The following is an 18,591-nucleotide window of genomic DNA, read 5'->3' as shown; positions in this document are numbered from 1 at the left end:
GTACAGGAAGGCGTAACAAAACAACATAAAATTGTAAGAAGATCATGTTATTTGCATACATTTTTAAGGTAATATACAACACTGTTTCTATGCGTTCCAACACTTTCACAACTATTAACAATTCAACAAAACTTTAAGACTGTGCTACAAAATCTATGCTTGGTGTCCATTTGTAGCCAAAAGACCTATGTAGCTATGTAACGCCAAAATAGTAATAACACCCAATTAATTTTTGAATAAATAAGCTTAATTACAAAAGTATTCCAACGTGGCCCGCTCTCCCCCTACTGATAAGCTCATCACCTGAAGTAAATCTTATTTAACAATGGGAGAGTAGAAAAAATACTGCGGTTGTCATCTCCAACAAGTCAACTTTATTGTCAATTTCTGCATTATGTGCCAGACAGAGGGATCAAAAAATAGGTTTCTCAGTGACCCACGGTGTAATAAGTACAAAAGGATCAAATAAGATAAATAATATAGGCCTATACATTAAATAAATTCTAGATAAGTGAGGCAATACCAAACAGCATATAGAAAAGTTTATAAATTGAAAATGTGCAATATGATGAACATTATTGACAATGTGTGCAATATACATTAAAGAAATTGAAATTTACAATATAAGGATATGACAATGCACAGACTGAGTTTAAATATAAAAATATAAAAAGTAAGTTAGAAAGTGTCCATGTGAGTCTGATGATCGCATGAATTAAGCCACAAACTTTGGTTGTCCAGGCGGGAAAAAACCCTGTTCCTTCTGCTCTGACCGTGTCATGGTCGACCAAAACTCCAGACCTGAACCCCATTGAAAACCTCTGGAATGTGGGCTAGTCAAGAGAGGAGGATGGATGGCACCGAGCCATGAGAAAAAAGCTGAGCGGCTTGAATTTATTGCACCTGGAGTCACATAAATTCACCCAGAGACAATGTGAAAGAGATGGAGAGAGCAATCCAAGATGCATGAAAAGCTGGGATTGAAAATCAGGGTCATTATTCCAGTAGATGTACGATCTCTCTTTAAATTCAAACAGTGTTGTAAAGTCAATATGAACTTGTTTTCTTTGCATTACTCACAGTTTGAAAACACTGCATATTGTTTAATGACTATTGTAATTTTCTGTAGTAGGCCTAAGCTAATAAACACAACAACTGACACCCCTCACCGTAGCCTGAGATATGACACATATAAGCCCTCAACCTGGAGTCACAAAGATAAACAGGATATAAGGCTCCTTTCCCTTTCAAAATAAAGTCGGAAACGTGTTACTTGTCGTTTAAAACGTAAAAAGGTCGAGGCTGCCAAAATACTTTGTCATTTATATTCCTCAATGATAGTTAATTGATTTTCGTGTCTATTCTGGTCCTTGTCGATGTGCAAAACCAGCGCAGGGATTTGTTTTGAAAATGTTTAGCGGAAATGTGAGGTTGTCCCTTGATGACGCGAGCTTGACTATCGAGGACTGAGCCTCAGCATGGACCCACTTTATTACAACCAGCGCCCAACTTGGAAAAGGAATGAAAATGGTGTTGTTGAACAGTTTGTTCTGCGCAATATCTCCGTGTGAGCGAGAGGACCGGTGTTCAAAAGAGGAACTTATTCAAACGTAGTGGGGTTTTTTTGAACAGAAGAAGAAGCCAGTGAAGTCTTCACTGCAGCAAGGTAAGAATCCAGCCTGGCCCCATAGCCCCAACAGGCTCCACAACGCTCTTTCACTGTCGCATTTACACTTTGTGTTAAAAAAAAGTTTTTTCTATCAGGTTTTGTGCATTATAAAACATGTTTTTGTGCAACTACGTGTGGTAACGCTAACCAGGCAAAGTTATTTTTACTCTAGTGTTGGCGTAATTGTGTCGACATCATGTAGGCTATTCTACACAAGTTACTCGGGAGTCGGCAGTAATGACTTTAACCAAGGCTACTTTACGGCTGGTTGGTTCCAGAACATACACAAATTCCCACAGGAAGTGTGAGCGTGGTTGTCTGCAGCTGTGACTTTAGTAACATGCAAAGTACTCAGACCCCTTCACTTTATTTTGTTGTAGATGTTATTTTAAGTGCCATTGCCATTTTTGCCCAGCCGCCTACACTGTAGGCCTACAATAACAAGGTGAAAACACTAACAGTTATTAAAGGTGCACTATGCCGTTTCAGAGGAGTGGGCTTTGTTTACATTTGCAGATCCTGTGGTTAGTTTACAAAACATTTTCTCAACATGTAACCTACATCTTAGTAGGCTTTTGAATAATAATAATAATCTCATAATTATAAACAAAAATATTTGAATGTGCCTGTAACTAAACATAGGCCAAGTCTATAATACATTTGTTAACAAAACTGTGGGCCCTGCTGCTGTTTAAAAAGGGTTAGGGTTAGTTACAAAGATTAGACAGAAACAGTGTTCCAAGGATGCAGTTTGTTTATTCAGTTATGAGAAGATACCTGAAATGAAAAAGTGCTAGAAAATGTTCACTTCTCTGGTTATGTATTGCACCTTTCAAGTGTATGGAAAAAAAAAATCACGTAGCCTACATAACTATTAAGACTCTTTGCTGTGGATCTCCAAATTGTGGTCATGTGTTTTGCAAATTGAAGTGATTGGAGATGATTTAGAAAAGCAAAAACAATCTAAGGCCCCACATTTCACACTGCATGCAGAACAAAGCCATTAAGTCCAAGAACGTGTCTGTAGAACTCTGCAATATATCTTCTTCTTTTTCTGTAGCTTTTCTGAAACATCTCTAAAGCTTTGAATGTTCCCAGGAGCACATGTATTGTGAAATAGAATATGTAAAAAACATCAGGACTCTTCCTAAAGTTAGCCGTCTGGACAAACTGACTGACCGGGAAACAAGAACCTTGGTCAGGAGGATGATGACAAAGAACCCAATGAGAGCTTAGGGAACCCTCTTCAGAAATAGTGGAACCTACATGGCTTCTACAATGTACTGAAGAAATGGTCTGAATGAGACATTTAATTTTTTGATTTGGAATACATTTCCCCCAACAAAAAACATGTTATCACTTTGCTTGTCATTATGGGTGTTATTGCATGTAGATCGATGGATCCATTCAAAATGACACTTACAATGAAATAGTCTGCACAAAATTAACTTAATGCTGTCACTGGAATGGGTTTAACCAGTTTCTACTATTCTTTCCAACCCATTCATATTAATGAGGGTAACCTATATATTTTGTTTTAACTCTTGCACCACTGCAGCCTTGAAAATGATCACAGAGTTTGATCAACACCTGTTTAAAAGCGGCCCGGCATTAGCTTAGCTTTAGCTAGGTATACCTATGAAAACTGTGAGTTGGACTGTCGCTGGGTGGGTTTTTCATATTCGCAGCAGTACAGTTTGATGGATACCTGGCTGCCTGTGACTTCTTTGCCATGTGATGAGTTTGGTAGGGGTAGACCTGTAACCTATCACATATTACCCCAATGTGCAGTTGAAGCAGCTGGGCACCGAGTAGAAACTCGAAGAAGAATGTATGTGTATCATGCAGCTGTAGATCCAACATAAAGAATTTGGCCCTACCTAAAGTCCCAGCACAGTTAGTGCTGCTTCATTAGTTACCTTGTGAAGCAGCGTCAAGCTCACGATGGTTATAGAGACATACCAGTACTACTGGTAGAGCAACATGTACTGCTCACATTGATGCATCATTATCCATGCAAGCAAACAGGTTTTCACACTTGCTGCCTATTTTTAATTAGTATATATTTTTAAATGCATGTTATACATTGTATTAGCTCTTCTACAGTATCCTCTGATTTACATCTTGTAACATGCAAGTTAAACATAATGTACAGTATCTCACAAAAGTGAGTACACCCCTCACATTTCTTCAAATATTTCATTATATCTTTTCATGGGACAACACTGAAGAAATGGCACTTTGATACAATGTAAAGTAGTCAGTGTGCAGCTTGTATAACAGTTTAAATTTACTGTCCCCTCAAAATAACTCGACACAGCCATTAATGTCTAAAGTGCTAGAAACAAAAGTGAGTACACCCGTAAGTGAAAATGTCCAAATTGGTCCCAAAGTGTCAATATTTTGTGTTGCCACCATTATTTTCCAGCACTGCCTTAACCCTCTTGGGCATGGAGTTCACCAGAGCTTCACAGGTTGCCACTGGAATCCTCTTCCACTCATTCATGACAGCATCAAGGAGCTGGTGGATATTAGAGACCTTGCGCTCCTCCATCTCCCGTTTGAGGATGCCCCAAAGATGCTCAATAGGGTCTAGGTCTTGAGAAATGCTTGGCCAGTCCATAATCTTTTCCCTCAACTTCTTTAGCAAGGCAGTGGTCATCTTGAAGGTGTGTTTGGGGTCGTCATGTTGCAATACTGCCATGCAGCCCAGTTCCCAAAGGGAGGGGATCATGCTCTGCTTCAGTATGTCACAGTACATGTTGGCATTCAATGAACTGTATACCCAGTGCTGGCAGCACTCATTTAGCTCCAGACCATGACACTCCAACCACCATGCTTGACTATAGGCAAGACACACTTGTCTTTGTACTCCTAACCTGGTTGCCGCACCACACTCTTAACACCATCTGAACCAAATAAATGTATCTTGGTCTCATCAGACCACAGGACATGGTTGCAGTAATCCATGTCCGTAGTCTGCTTGTCTTCAGCAAACTTTTTGTGGGATTTCTTGTGCATCATCTTTAGAATAGGTTTCCTTCTGGGACAACAGCCATGCAGACCAGTATGATGCAGAGTGCGGCGTATGGTCTGAGCACTGACAGGTTGACCCCCCACCCCTTCAAGCCCTGCAGCAATGCTGGCAGCACTCATATGTACATTTTCCAAAGCCAACCTCTGGATAGGACGCTGAGCACGTGCGCTCAACCTTCTTAAACTGGGACGCAGGGAAGTATTGCAACATGATAACGACCCCAAACACACCTCCAAGACGACCACTGCCTTGCTAAAGAAGCTGAGGGTAAAGGTGATGGACTGGCCAAGCATTTCTCAAGACCTAGACCCTATTTAGCATCTTTGGGGCATCCTCAAATGGAAGGTGGAGGAGCGCAAGGTCTCTAATATCCACCAGCTCCGTGATGCTGTCATGAATGGGTGGAAGAGGATTCCAGTGGCAACCTGTGAAGCTCTTGTGAACTCCATGCCCAAGAGGGTTAAGGCAGTGCTGGAAAATAATGGTGGCAACACAAAATATTGACACTTTGGGCCCAATTTGGACATTTTCACTTAGGGGACTTTTGTTGGCAGCAGTTTACACATTAATGGCTGTGTGTCGAGTTATTTTGAGGGGACAGTAAATTTACACTGTTATACAAGCTGTACACCGACTACTTTACATTGTATCAAAGTGTCATTTATTCAGTGTTGTCCCATGGAAAGATATAATGAAATATTTGAAGAAATGTGAGGGGTGTACTCACTTTTGTGAGATACTGTATATGTGCTTCAATGTAAGAGATGATAAATAATGATACTTGAATCAGAGCTATCATTACATGGGTAACACATTGTGTTGTTCTGGGATCCATCTACTTTAAAATATTTTTTTAAAGATTTTTGTCTGATTTTAATAATAGAAGTCAACCACCAAGCAAAGTTTAGCACCCAGGAAGTTTACAGTGCACACTCACTCAAGATAGTTTGTAGTTTGTCTTCAAAGAAGGATTTTGTAACTCTTGCAAAATCGATTTTGCAATAACATTATTAACTAGGGATGAGCCCGAATCCGAATATGTATTCGGATAAGCACGGATAATGAGTTAGATACGGATACGGATAATTTCCGAATAGTCCCGTTATTATTCGGGGATTTTTTTTTTATATTATGCGCCTAATTGACGCAGCGTGTTCCGCCTCAATGACACAACAGGTAGAATGACACTAACAGCTGTTCTGCGGTGGACATGAGAGGACCGGGCGCGTCCCGTGACCCGCGGTCTCTCTCTTTTTATCCACTGATAGACGCAGCGCGTTCGCCCTTTCCCTTGAATAGAGGGTTCTACCTGTCGCATTCGCTGCCGTTTTTATGTGAGTTTCCTCCGCTGCCGTGGCGGAGAAGAGACGAACCGATGGAATATGCTGCACCCCGAGTCACCGTCAGCCCTTCCCCGATGTATTCACATTCACTAGGCCTATTGCTTAACCTCTTTCAAACACCACAACGTTTCCATCAAACTGATGTTTAGGACCTGTACTTTTTCAGCTGTCAATCAATGCGTATACGGCTAGGCCTACTTCAGGACCTATACAATAAAATCGGAAACTGCAAACTTGACACATTAAAATCACATGTGGCTTTGTGGAAAGGCTAACATATTATTTAGGGTTTATGAGATTGGTACGTTGATACATATTGTTCCTAAATCTTAGTTTAGTAAAACAAAAGTAAAAAAAGAGGGAGGGGGAGAGAGATAAAAAATAATCATGAAATACAGCTGTATTTCCCCCAGTTAAAGGGATACCTTAATTAAGTTAAAAGTAAAACACTGGCCCTCATTTACTAACAGTGAGTAGCCTATGCACAGATTTGGGCTGTTATTTATCAATATTTTCGTTCCCTGAATTTCTTCGTATTCTGAGAACAAAGAAGAGAGAGATGAAAAGGTAGAAATATATCTGACTTTTTGACTTATATTTCAACATTACATCAATGTGATGCTTTGAAGGGACAACAATTGCATTGACAATGAATAGTTTAGAAAATCAATTTAGGTGTGACTTCCTTTAATGTAGGCTAATGTAAAAGAAACTTCCGGTATACACCACGCCCACTTCTTGTTGTGTATCCGGATACAGATACAGATACAGATAATTTTGTTGGTTGAACAGATACAGATACAGATACAGATAATGACGTCTCCGCACACCCCTATTATTAACCTACACAACTTTTCTTGAGCTGTGGCGTCCACGGTCAATACACTATGTGATCAATATGTGAATAAAGATCACGCAAGTGAAAAATATATTGGAACTATTCAAGCCTCGCAAAAGAAATATAGAAAGGTTTAGGCCAAAGAAATGCACAAGAGAGAACATAAGGACTTAAAATCTTCCTCTTTTCTTTGTTTATGTCAAGAAAGGGTTTGCATGAGATGGAAACAAAGCAGTGAGTCCAGAGCAGGAAGTGGAGGAGCTTTTCTACAAGGCAGCAGTCACAGAGAGTTCAGTTGGGCTGTGGTGGCTGACCGAGTCTCTGTACACTTTAGCTGCTCCATCACAATTCCATTCATACCAACTGTTCCTGGTCCAAAGGCTTAGGAGGGGGGCATTCTGTTCAGACAGACAGACATTCTGCCTTCTCTAAACAGTCCTTCTCGACATTCCTTCTCTCTACATTTTTCAATAGTGTAATTTCCATCGAAGTAAATTGATGTTATTGCTGAATGCAGTTGCCATTTCTTGCCAGAAAACCTGTGTTGTGTATGACCTTCTGTCATTCCTGCTCATTAATACAATCAAGCAGTTAAGTGCCCTGTGGGTTTTGCATTCTCATGGTGTGGATGTTCCAGCTCTAAAAAACATGTTTAAAAACGTCTTCAATAAGTTGAACATGTTTCCTCACTATAGTCTGCTTCTTCCTGCATGTCTGTAGCCAACTGTCAAGTGACATGGTATTTAATAGCTCCTTTTGTCTTGTTTGCTCATTATTTGAACCAATAATTCTGCTGTTTTAAATCAAAATGTTGCCTTATCTAGATCGGCGCTGATTTTTTTCAGTGAATCAGGCATTGGCCATGATGTCACCAATCCACATTGCAGCTTGGCAGCGTCATTCTAAAATACTGCCTCAGTAGAGTATTGAACCATTGGATGCAGTCTGTATTACTTCCTTAAGCCCCGTTTTCACTGTGCAGCACGGTTCGGTTCGGCAGGGAATGGTAACCCAAGATCTGACTTCCGTTTCCATTGCCAACAGCACCCTTACTTACGGTAAGATTATACAGTCTATGAGTCATAGCAGTTAAACGCTGGCCCTTATAAACAGTCTATGCTCTGGAATAGGGTTGCTGGACGGGTCCCGGGATTTCGGGATTCCCGTGAAATGAGTCAGTCCGGGAGTACCGGAAATTGGCCGCGGGACCCGTCCTCCCGTTTTTTTTTTTTTTTTTTCGTTTTTTTTTGAGGGGGGATATTTTTTTTAATAAGCTAAAATGAATAAAACAAAGGCTACACAATATTTTGTGTGAAATGTATTTTTTAGACAGGCAGGCATACGAAATACCAGCGCCTCTACAATACTGAAAGTGCTGTGTCCGAGGAAGAGTCTGATGATACCCAAGAATATGCGTATCAGCCAGAGCCAAGCGAGCAGACGATGACCCAGAGCCTTACTGCACATCTGCAGCAGGCAGTCATTAGCCTCGTTAGAGATGTCGCCGTCTTGCTCAGACCTGCGCAATTATGACGCTCGGCTTGCTGAGCGCACAGCATTTTTGTTGTGCGCTCAGCAAGACGGGCTTCATAGTTGCGCAGGTCTGAGCAAGACGGCTCCAAGTCGAACGAGGCTAATGACTGCATGCAATGTCCCGAGCCAGACCAGAGGTATGGGAATGACCTCCACAAAATAATTTCAAACGAGTTTGCGCTCTTCGAGGCAACCAAAGAGCGACCCAAACACCTGCAGCAGCTCTACTCTGCACTTTCCACCATACAGCCGACGTCCGTGGAAGAAAGAGCGTTCTCGGTGTGGTCAGTTCGTGACAAAGCTCAGAAACAGGCTGAGCAGTGTTTCTTGAAGTCACACTTCATGAAAGTAAAAGAAAGGAAAGCTGGAAAGTAATCTTGCTTAGCGTGTCAGTTTGAATAGGCTGTTAGTTCTGTCATGTCTTATTTCACACGTTAAGAGCAATCGGTAGTGCATTTTTTGTTATTTGCCTATCCTTTGGAAAATATTCAATTTAAACTGATTTCGTTCATAGAAATAAAAATAGATTGTTTGAAATACATTTGTTCGCCAAACACCGTTTTTTGGCCATGTTTTGATATTGAACCTCTGTGAAACATTTTTCGTATTTTCTTCATAAAAACACCGTTTTCAATAGGCCTATTTAACTTCTGGAAAATATTTTGCCTAATTTGAATGGCTTTTCTTCATGTTATTTAAGTAGAAATAAAACGTGATGTAATATAGCCTTGTTCTGCTGCATTTATTTATCTATTGGCATTGATTTAGTCCCATTAAAGTAGTATTAAAGGGCAATAATGGTTTCAACGGGAAATCCCGGGAAATCCCGTGAGGAGCTCTGAAATCCCGGGATTTGAAAAGGGGCCATTTCGGGAAATTTCAGCAACCCTACTCTGGAAGCAGTAGCTATGTTACTATTATGACATTGTAGCAGCGGGACACGGTTATTAATTCAATGAAAAGAAAAGGCGATTTACCTCACACAAATATGATTCTGTTGACCAATCAACAGACTGCATTGTGTAGCTCCACCCTTTTTGGACGGCTTGGTAACCCAACTAAAGGGTGACAAAAATTAGGTGTAGCTTGGCTTGCTTATTTTGGTACCCATTCCAACTTTTGACATTGGAAACGCTGTCTATCTGTTCCAATACTTTTGCTCACCTAAACATGTGGTGTTCCTTTACAAATAATGATATCTTCACAGTTGTGTATCAGATCCAGATGTTAATACCTGGAAACTGAAGCTGAAATGTTGATCTATTGTCTCATATTCATATTTTTATGTCAAACCCAAATGTTTCCAGTCTACAGCAAAAATAAAGGAATTGGCCTCACTGTTCCAATACTTTTGGAGGGGACACTTTCACATCCAATGTCAACTAAAAGTGTACTATGAGAGTTTTCGTGGCTCTCACACAGACATTTTCAGGGGCTGGATTTTCAGACTGTTTTTGATCAAGTGTGGAAATCTGGGAATGTAATAAATGGCTAAAGAGAGAGAGACATTAACTTCCTGAAGAGAATCCTTAGATCAATAACATAGGGGCCGCCAGACATTTAGACAGAGGGGAGATGTTTCCCCTTCATCCTGGAGGAGCAATAAAACACTAGAACACCAGAAAGAACATGTTGGCTGTATTTATAGCTCTTTGTTATCTCCCATCTCCTGAGTTCTTTTAAAAGGCCCAACATACACAACACACTCAAAAGTACACACACACACACACACACCCTGTTTTCAATGAACCGCTTCGGCTCTTGCCTGTAATGGTGTCTGTGTCGTTCTCTCTGTCCCACACAGCAGTGAGCAGTGGTATGCGAGGAGCTAACCAGTGTTGGATGTTTTACTGTTGAGTCATACACTCTTGTCTTGTGAGCTCTGTGTACTTTATGTTGACCAAATCTGAGATGTAAAACAGCATCTTGTCATCATTTAATTGTGTCTGTGTTAGGGGTGTAACGGTACACTAAAGTCACGGTTCGGTACAGTACGGTGCGGTTCATAGTTAAGGGAGAATGAACAGTTTTAGCTGTCAGTAACTAGCTGACAGTGTGTAACATACAAATACAATGCATAACACATGCAATTCTCCAATAAATAAAATACTTATTAAATACTAGTGTAGGTGCAGCATAAACTAAAATTGCAATGAAAAAATATAGTGTTAATGCTCAGCAGGCTCTGTAAGCTGGTGTAAACAAAGGGTATGTCATCTTTAAGGGTCTTTTTGACTTTAAAAAAAGAAAATATTGCTGCAGCTCTCTTAAACTCTAAAGTGCTCTTATAAATATAACAATAAAAGTGCTAATGCTGCATTAAGGAGGGACTGCTGCGTGAGGACCTGTCCGCCTGTCAGTGCTCTGGGAAGGGGGGGGAGTGCCCGCTGCTCGTTTAGAAGTGTTAAGAGCGATACATGCTTTAGCTAGATTGGTCGCTGGTCGCTTTTTTGAAAAAGAGTCGCCAGAGGGGTCTGAAAAGTCGCTGAATATTGCGGCTAAGTTGCTAACACTGCCTGACCCTCATACTCACCATGGAGCTAATCGGAGCTAATAGACTCTCAATCGCTGGCTGCTACTGCGCACGTGCGAGCCGAGCCGGAGGCTAAATGGTCCGGGGGAACTCCGACGACAAGTTTTAAGTTCCACACCGCAAAACAAGCCTGTACATTCGCCACAAACGGACCGCGGTCCACCTCTGTAACACCAAATACGTGCCTGTACCGTCACACTACGGTACAAATACATGTATCGTTACACCCCTAGTCTGTGTGCATGTGCCGACAAGTTTAAACTGAAACAGGCGTGTCATATATGATGGTGAAATTTCAGGCAGTGTATTGTCTGTTTAGGGTGTGTGTGTGTGTGTGTGTGTGTGATTCAGGCTCAGCCAGTAGTGAGCTGGGCTGAAAAGGTGGGGCCACTGACAGCTGTGCAGGAAACAGCTTATTGCAGCAACTGACCTCACTTCCTGTCTAGATTGATCCACTGGCCTCTTTGCTGGCGTAAAAAGTTGAACAGGTTTCAAAGAATGAACACGGCACCATCTTGGAGTATGGTAACCAGTTCTCACCATTCTGTCCATGGTGTGTCCTTTATTGAAACAATTACAGATTGTGGTTTCCTGCTGGAACTTTTTCTCAAAGAGTAACTTCGCCCAGTCTAATCATTTTGCAGCCCTTCTGATTGGTGGTGATAAAGTGCTTATTCCACACCCTGTGCCGCCAAGGCACCGCAGACTACAGATAACCTGTCTTTCCTGATTTGGCATAGCAAAAAGACAGCCTTGGAGTAGGTGCTGTTTTTTCATTATTAATGGTCACCTATTATGCATAATCAGGGCTGTACAGTGCGACAGTTTTGATCGCATTTGCTACTGAAATTGATCACGTGCGATGATGAATACGAATCCTTTCGCACTCGTGCGACAGGTTGATAATGAGGAGAGGCTGTCTTTGAAACACAGAGGACAGATGCACAACGCTGCTTAGAGGGCTCTACATTAACACTGCGGGTAAATGAGTCTTAGGCAAGTAAGTTATTGAGTCCACCCTTCACTTTGGCTGGTGAAAGATGTGTGCTCGGGATCTGTGTTCTAGGTATAAAAACTTCACGGCTTCAACGGCAATTACCGGAAGGAGACGGCACATTACCGCAGTTAAGTTAGCGTGTGTACAAACAGAACATTTCCTGTGCGCCTTCACATTAAAAGCCTGTTACTAGCCAAACGTGAGTTGACTTTTATTTTGAAGCTGGTAAGAACAGGAAGTTAGCGCTTTTTTCTAGCTTGAAAGGCAACTCCTTCAGCTGCAGAGAGCAGTCCACAGTAGCCTAGTCTATTTAAACAAAGTTTTAAATAAGCCACTGAAAAGCTACTCCCAACACATTCACAACAACCTATGTAATTTATCCTAAATTGTACCAATATGTATACTTATTTATTTAATAGGCTATGTTTAATGTTTTAAAGTTTGGTTTTAATTAACAGAAGGACATTATAATAATAATTCTGAATCAGCAAAAAATTGCAATTGGCAGGTTAGATTCTTTTTTCTAAATTGCAATCAGTGCACCCCTATTCATTATTCTACAATTATTACTGCACACACTAGGATATCATATTAATTGTGAATCTCAAATGAGACCAGGATGACATGCTCAAAGGTAATTAGAGCAAAATGCAAGGGTTAAGGTTATGCAAGTTTTCAATCATAGCCTACTTTGTGTGCTACCAAATTTATTTTTGTGCTACTGAATTTTTTTGCTTGCTAGCACCGGTGCTACCATCTGAAAAAATAAGCGTACAGCCCTGATAATGCAACTTTTTCATGGGTTTTCAACATTAATATGGGTCCCCAGTGTGACTAGAGACTCCCAAAGTATGAGAAACAACCCTTTCACAGGGTTCGACATAACGCATGGCCCGTAGACCCGGGGCCAGTAAAATCATATGCAGGGCAAGTTGATTGGCCAGTCACTGGCCCGCCCGTGGTAATACAAATGAGAGGCTTTATTTAAACGCTGTGAATGCGTCTCCGGTGATTGTGTCGGTTGTAGACAGAAACCAACGGAGGGACTCGGCTCACTGGACAGTTCCTATAGTCGCGCAGTTTGTCTGCCGACATGGCACTGTGTTTTCAGGCTCGAGACATACAATCAGATCGCGGAAGTCTTCCCCATTGAAATCGCTAACGGGGGGAATATCCCCGGTTATTATTTTAGCCACAAACCACAGTTCTTCTGCGCGACGGCTCACTCACTGGCGAGATCTCACGGTGAAACGCTGCTATGCTCGGACGAAGGCATTGTGTGTTTCTAAGGTGATTTAACGTCACAGTCTCAGACGAGCGTTAACTTTTGCTGCATATTTTGCACTGCATTGTTTTTTATCAATAGTTTGAAAAAATGGTCCCACACCGGACTCTTATGTGAAGCTGACACTTCATGCTGAAGTGACGCTCCTGCAGCACGCTCACGACCATACGTGAACTTGCATACACGGTGAAATCTCCTATTAAAAAAACGGCATAACCCCCTGATTTTCGGATTTCTATTCTATTTTTAAAGTCAACTTGAGCGCAAGTGGAAAACCGGTCATTCGGTCGACACATTCACATCCCTAATGCATATAGAAACAGTAATAAAAACAGCCTACCACACCACAAAGAATGATCAGACCTTCATCTCTTATTTATTTTTTTTATGTTTGAACATGACTTCTGCAGGTGAACTATTCATTAAACTGCCCAAATTCAAGAATAAAAACAATCATCAAACTATTGGACTTTAAAATACTGGCCGACCCCTTCAACATACTTTCAGTTGTAGGCTTCAAATTCAATATGTTTGCCTGGTTATGTTTGGTTATTTTTCTTTATTTTTCTAATACAATATGTTTGCCTGGTTATGTTTGGTTATTTTTCTTTATTTTTCTAATACAGGTATTATAATTATTGACACTAAATTATGAAGAAAAAAAAAGTGTGTGCAGGGCCAGTGAAAATATCCAAGGGGCCAGTAAAACTCGGATCCACTGGCCCGGCGGGCCAGTAGGAAAAAAAAGTTATGTTGAACCCTGCTTTCAGATTTCTCTCCCTTTATGATGTCATAAAGGGTACCCCATTACCAAAATAATTTAGCACTCCCTCCAGCTGTGGCAAGCACACCCCTAGATCCTCCTGAATCAAACTGGTCATTAGATTCAAACCTGCAGTTATATTCAGAACCAATCAGAGCAGACAGGGCTTTTTGGAAGGCGGGGAACGACACTGTGAGAAATATAAAGTCTTTTTTTTACACTACACCATGAAAACAGTTTCTAGTAGAAACCCAAATTACTACTTTGAACCTGAAAATAAGAATATGTTACCTTTTTAATGTAAGTCCTGAAAACTACCATGTTGTCTTTTGTCTTGGCTTTTTGCATTATTTAAAAAAAATGTTTTTATTGTGAATCGTACCCAAGCTTATTTTTGTCTGTATATTGCTCAGTCCTACATCCATACAGTGTTGCCAGTTAAAGTCCAGTTAAACAAATAGATACAGTGTGTTAATTAGTGAGCTTTAGAGGGATTAGTAGGCTTATTTTTTATTTTGGAGCCTTTCTAGCTGTTTCCTTTCAGTCTTAATGTTAAGCTAGGCTAACTACTTCTTGACTCATGCTCTGAGCTGAGCTTTTCGTCTCTGTATTTAAAATAAAATTGTATTGATGATCATGGCTAAACAATCTGTGTATCTTGTGTGTGTGTGCGTGTGTGCGCGCCCAGGGGCGAACTTAGCCATTACACAAAGGTAGGCAATTGCCTTGGGTCTCATAATCATCTAATAAATGTTTGTTTTACTCTTCATTCATTAATCACAGTTAACGTGTGGACTTCAGCATCACACTGGGAACTGAGGGACACATCCCAGGGCTGTACGCTTATTTTTTAGGTGGTAGCACTGGTGCTAGCAAGCAAAAAAAATCAGTAGCACAAAAATAATTCAGTAGCACACAAAGTATGATCGAAAACTTGCATAACCTTAAACCATGCATTTCGCTCTAATTACCTTTTAGCCTGTCATCTTGGTCTCATTTGAAATTCTCAATTAATGTCATATCCTAGTGTGTGCAGTAATAATTGTAGAAAAATGAATAGGGGTGCACTGATTGTAATTTAGACAAAAGAATATAATCTGCCAATTGCAATTTTTTGCTGATTCAGAATTATTTCTCCCCATAAAATGAATATCTATATATTTTTTGTATATACATATTATTATGTTCATAATAATACACATTTTTGGTAAATGTCCTTCTGTTAATTAAAACCTAACTTTAAAACATATAGCCTATTAAATAATTAAGTATACATATTGGTACAATTTAGGATAAGTTAAATAGGTTGTTGTGAATGTGTTGGGAGTTCAGTGGCTTATCAGTTATTTCAAACTTTGTTTAAATAGACTACTGTTGACTGCTCTCTGCAGCTGAATGAGTTGCCTTTTAAGCTAGCGCACTGCAGGGCTGAGAAGCGCAAACTTCCTGTTCTTACCGGCTTCTGACGTTTGGCTAGTAACATGCTTTTAATGTGAAGGCGCACAGGAAATGTTCTGTTTGCACACGCGCTAACTTAACTGCGTGCCGTCTCCTTCCGGTTATTACCGTTGGTGAAGTTTTAGAGGCTAGAATCGCCGCTCCACAGGTCCCGAGCACACATTTTTCATCAGCCAAAGTGGAGGGTGGACTCAATAACTTAGGCTACTTGCATAAGACTACATTTACCCGAATTTGGAGAGTGTTAATGTAGAGCCCTCTAAGCAGTGTTGTGCAGTGCTCCTCTGTGTTTCAAAGAGACAGCATCTGCTCATTAGCACGGTGCGAGTGGACTTGTATTCATCATCGCACGTGATCAATTTCAGTAGCAAATGCGATCAAAACTGTCGCACTGTACAGCCCTGCATCCTACATTATTGATAATGTTATTGATACTCGTGATCAGCTGAGACATGAGCCCCAGTGCAGACAGCTGCATATGAAAGCATTGTTATTGGTTAGGTCCACGAGTGAAAATTGCGTCTGAGGCGATCATCGTCTCTGTCTCACCCTTTTTTCTGTCTTTAATTCACTTGCTGAGTCAAAGTGGGCAATCGCCCGGTTTAAGGGGGGCGCGCAAGCCGCTTTTAAAAGCCTCTTTTGAGTGTGCATGTGCATAGGCTATGTGAGTGTTTGTGTGTGTGTGTGTGTGTGTGTGTGTGTGTTTGTCGATGAAAGAAGAAACTTGTCTTGGCTATATTATGTCCACGTTTATTAATTATCTGAATTGAGCTTTTTGTAAAATAAGGCATTTGATGGTAGCCTATGACAGAGTGACATAGCAGCCTTTGGCAGCCAGCCAAAATATGTTTCCCCTCTCTATACAGATTAAACATTTGGTGGTTTGTCCCGTTTTGATCTGGATCAACAGCTGTATGTCTGTCGCTGTTTAGATCAAGCCTCGTTTCCTCTGAGCAGCACAGTTCGGTTTGGCACGGTTTGGCAGGGTTACCCTACTGGATCTGCCATGCGTTTCCACTACAGATAAGAGGCTGTAGACTGTCTACTTAAGAGACGGCTAAACAATTCATGTTTTACAGGCATATTTTGAATAAAAATATTACAAAAATAATTAAAACATGAAGTCAAACTGTTTTCGTTTTTCGTGTTTTGATTTCCAAATGGATATGGATTGAACGGAAGATACACGGATTCTAAAATGTCCAGAATCGCAATTATTTTGGTCACCGTGACATGAAGTTTTCATATCGTCCCATGCCTATTTTTCAAGGACAACTTTTTGTATTGCATATGTATATGTATGCAATAATGTAAATGCCTTCTGTGAAGTTTTCATTATAAATAATTACATAATTATAAAATTATTAAAGTTTGAAGCACAAATAATAAAAAAACAAGAGTAGTTTTTGTATTCTAATAATACATTTGAATCTTTTGTAAATTACCCTTTTTGTCCCATATTAACGTATAACATATTATAATTTTTTCCATGTGCCCCAAAAGTTCTTTACGTGCTACGTTTTTCAACGTAAAGGTTGAGTCAGCGATTCTGGAGAACGCTTGTTGTCAGAATCACTTTTTGTCTAAATAAAAACCCAAACAGGTTGCACAGTGCAGAGAGAAGTTTTTTTTTCCAGTGCACAAACAGTACGGACAGGTAGTGGATCGTGATCAGATATTCACTGATTTTGACAAAAAGGTATTTTGACAACAAGCGTTCTCCAGAATCCCCGACTCCACCTTAAAACACACGCTCCTTTGAGTAAAAAGTTAGCCTAGAGCCCTGGCGATGGAAGGAGCACTTTGATTCTTGTGTGTCTGAGAAATTCTGGTCTGAAAATGTTCTGGTTGACACAAGTACTTACATTTTCCATTTCATACAGGGAAATAGGATACGGAGCTGTGTAGACGTGATTCATTTGGGCCTTGACACTGTGTTTCACTCTATTGCTCTGTTGTTAGGCTGTGCCACTTGCCAAGTGCTCCGCAAAGAGAGACACACTCAATAGCAGTTGTGGGTGGTCACATTGCAGTTATGTCAGTTCACACAGTTATAAAAATTAACATTCTGAATTTTTCTTGTTATGTCTTAGTTATCTGCCACTTAATTTGTCAATTGAGAGTTCTAGTATTTTCTCATAAAAGCAAGGAATATAAATTCATGTTTTAACAGTATTTTAAATTAATTTGAAATCAATAAAAATAAATACTTTAGTCCCCTTATTTATATGTCGATTTAAACTAGAACTAGCGCCTGGCCGTTATTTGCCTCTGCAAAGCATAAGATTGCTGAACGGTGAAAGTACAGTGGTGGCAGGCCATGCTTCAAAGAAGGTCAAGTGTACGCTTTTGCTAAATTTGACAAAAAATCCCTCAATGCGTTCTCAAAATATTGTGTTCACAAGATTTGAGGTCATAGTGACCTTGACCTTTGACATCCAATATCTTAATAGTTCATCATAGTGTGACATTGTGCCAAAATGTTCATTAATCCCTCAAAGCGTTCTTAAGATATCGTGTTCATGAGTTTTTTTTTCAGATTTTATTTGTCACATACACAATACATTGCAGTGAAATGTTCATAGTCGGCTCCCTACTAAATATATGCATAACAAACATGATAAAACGGTAAATACATTCAATATGTAAGGGGGTTATTGTGCAATGGGGGTGCAGTTGCCCAAAGTGCTTAATCAGTGCCATTTAGATACCTGACAGTTTGGGGGTAGACACTCTTCCTGAGTCTCTCAGTCTTTTTCCGCCAGTGAGCGGTATCTGTTTCCTGAGCGGAGCAGAGAGAATAGTCCATGGCCTGGATGGCTGAGGTCACAGTGAACTTGACTCTTGACCATATTTGCCAAAATATCCAAATCAGTTTATTTTTTAGTCAAAGTCGACATTTTTACAAACTTGGCCCAAGCGGATGGACAACCCTGGAAACGGTACTCCCGTCTAGCTGAAGTACCGTGACGTACACCGAGTTAGCAACATTTAGCACGACCGCCAGGAGCTAGGCTAACAGCACTCGCTCTACTAGTTAGCCTACCGGTAGACGAGCTCAGCCTCAGTCACGTAATTCCCTGCCTCCAGTTTGGTCCAACAACCCCAACAGAGCTGAACATATTCTCAATATCA

The 18,591-nt window shown here is 40.5% G+C and overlaps 1 protein-coding gene across 4 annotated transcripts in view; it reads left to right on the top strand.

The window, feature by feature from the left end:
* Positions 1-1,480: 1,480 nt before the first annotated feature.
* LOC307250839 (A-kinase anchoring protein 13) overlaps positions 1,481-18,591 on the top strand; it is a 201,779-nt gene continuing 184,668 nt past the window's right edge. For all 4 annotated transcript variants that reach the window (XM_080028071.1, XM_080028073.1, XM_080028072.1 and 1 more), the window contains exon 1: positions 1,481-1,666. The gene's annotated coding sequence lies outside the window, so the exon portion shown is untranslated. The remainder of the gene's footprint in view (positions 1,667-18,591) is intronic.

This window comes from Ammodytes marinus (assembly GCF_949987685.1).
Source record: "Ammodytes marinus genome assembly, chromosome: 5".
NCBI lineage: Eukaryota > Metazoa > Chordata > Actinopteri > Uranoscopiformes > Ammodytidae > Ammodytes > Ammodytes marinus.
The sequence above is the reverse complement of the archived record's forward strand: the minus strand, read 5'-3'. Positions and strand labels throughout refer to the sequence as shown.